The sequence below is a fragment of the Malurus melanocephalus genome, unplaced genomic scaffold (assembly GCF_030028575.1).
Source record: "Malurus melanocephalus ecotype Western Australia unplaced genomic scaffold, MMel_1.1 scaffold_575, whole genome shotgun sequence".
NCBI lineage: Eukaryota > Metazoa > Chordata > Aves > Passeriformes > Maluridae > Malurus > Malurus melanocephalus.
The window spans coordinates 242,714-245,064 of record NW_026623807.1 but is presented as its reverse complement, the minus strand read 5'-3'; positions in this window follow the sequence as shown (position 1 = coordinate 245,064).

Genomic DNA, 2,351 nt, shown 5'->3' with positions numbered 1-2,351 from the left:
GAACCTGGTGAGGGYTGCAGCCCCTCYGCTCTGGAGAGCCACTGAGAGAGCTGRGGGTGCTCACCTGCMGAAGARAAGGCCCCAMGGAAACCTCAGAGCTCCTTCMARAGCCTAAAGAGGYTCCAGCAGAGCTGGGGACAAGGGACAGAGGGACAGGACACMGRGAATGGCTTYCCTGGGATAGCTTGGGAAGGAATTCTCCCTGTGAGGGTGACAGGCCCTGGCACGGGGTGCCCAGAGCTGCTGTGGATCCCTKKSAGTGCCCAAGGCCAGGCTGGACATTGGGACACCCTGGGACAGGGGAATGTCGCTGCCCTTGGTAGAGGATGGGGATTTMATGTCCYKTCCAACCCAAACCARTCTGTGGYTCTGTGACAGGGCTGGGGRTGATCTGAGGGGGCTGCAGGGACAGCTGGGGTTTGGGTCCCCCCATTTGGGGTCTGGGCTCCTCAACCCCAGGGGAGAAAAACAAAAATAATCACACACAAAACATCACCAGCAGCCATTGCCCATGGTCTTTATTATTTTTTTTTTCCAGAAAAGAAAAAAACCCCACATTTTACACAGTTGGTACAAACACAAAAATAAAATGAATGGAGGTGGGGGGRAAAACCTGCAGCAGCAGCAAACTGAGAATCTGACTGCAGGAACTCCAGCAGGAAATGTGAGGAATTCATTCAGGAGGTACCCTGAACCCCACACACACACACAGCCACCCCAGTTATCCTGTCCCTCCCACCCACTTGATAAAACTTCACGAGTTTGACACAAAACGCTTTGGTTGCTAGCAGTAAACATGGATTACATTCTTCCGTCTCCTCGTAGACATTTTTGGGACTCAAGGCTTTCGCCCCAGGGCAGACACCCCCTGGTGAGGGACACCTTTATTTTATTTCTCATACATTCAAACAYTCCTGTGTCACAGCAGGACCCTGAGCGTGCCCCATCCTCCTGTGACTGTCCCCTCATGCATAGTGCCCGTGGGCAGGGTGATGCAGCAATTTAGTTAATTATTGTCAAGATAAGGGAAGAGCCACAATGGCAAACGCAAGTAGATGCGAATCAATCCCATCTCCTCCAGTGTGGCTTCCCACTACAGATAAAAATCCCTGTTTTCTTAGATCCCGGCACCCCGGGGCAAACCTGAGAGATTCCCTGTTTGCTTTAGCCCAGGACAGGGATGGTTCAGAGAGCACACAGGACAGATCCATCTCCTTGCTCCGTCACCTATTAGACGCTTTGGATATTTTATTTTTCCTTTTTTTTTCTTTATTTTTTTCCCTCTTATTTTTGTAAACAATGATCAAGGAGAATACTGAGAGAAACTGGAAAGATTTACAGAGGTATTTACACACACTAGACATCTAGCAGAAAAATCACCAAACCATTAAAGTGGGAGCAGCGGGGGAAGGTCTTACATGATTCTTGAGGACAGAGGCAGGATTTGGGGGGCAGATTTGGGGGGGCAGATACAGGAATTGGGGGGCAGATAGAGGATTTGGGGAAGCAGATACAGGAATTGGGGCAGCAAATACAGGAATTGGGGGAGCAGATATAGGATTTGAGGGGGCAGATACAGGATTTGGGGGCAGATATAGGAATTGGGGGGCAGATACAGGATTTGGGGTCAGCAGTTTCCCTGGTACAGCTGAGGTGCCGGGAGGAGACCAAGAACCCCCCCAAAGCTCTATTGCATTCACCCCGTCAGACTAACGCTGTTTTCYTGAAGCACTTTTGTACAGATCCCGTTGCTACTCAAGAACCAAAARTCCTTCCCCCCTGTCCCAAGAAGAGACCACCACCTCACCACAAACTACTGGAGCAGGGCAGGGAGCAGTGGGGGCCACTCTCCATCCCCCTCAATGCCCACGTGCCGGGGGTCACCGGGCTCCAGCAGCCTCAGTGAGTCCCCCCAGAGCCCCCAATCCCTGAGGATGGAGTTGGTGCTCCCATCTGATCCAGCCCTGTCTCACATCTAAACCTATTGCTACTAAAAACAGCAGAAACTGCACCCATGGATGGACACCAGCACGGCCAAACACCAGCATGGCCARATGCCCGCCCTGGAAGGCTCCAGCCACCCCTCGGGCTGCACAGAGGAGTGTTCCTACCCCAAAACCTGGCATCCAGAGTTTCCCCCAGCCATGGTGAGTCAGCATTGAGGGGAGCTGGGAAGGAGAAAAAAATGGAGCAGTTGCACATCCCTCGGGCTTGGAAGCAGGAGGTGATGGACACCAGCCCTGAGCTCAAGGGTGAGGAAGGACAGGGATTGAGGGTAACTCTGTCTCCCAACACCCCCTGGCCACTGTCTGCTCTTCCCATGCCCCCCCAAATGGGGCCGGGACCCCCAT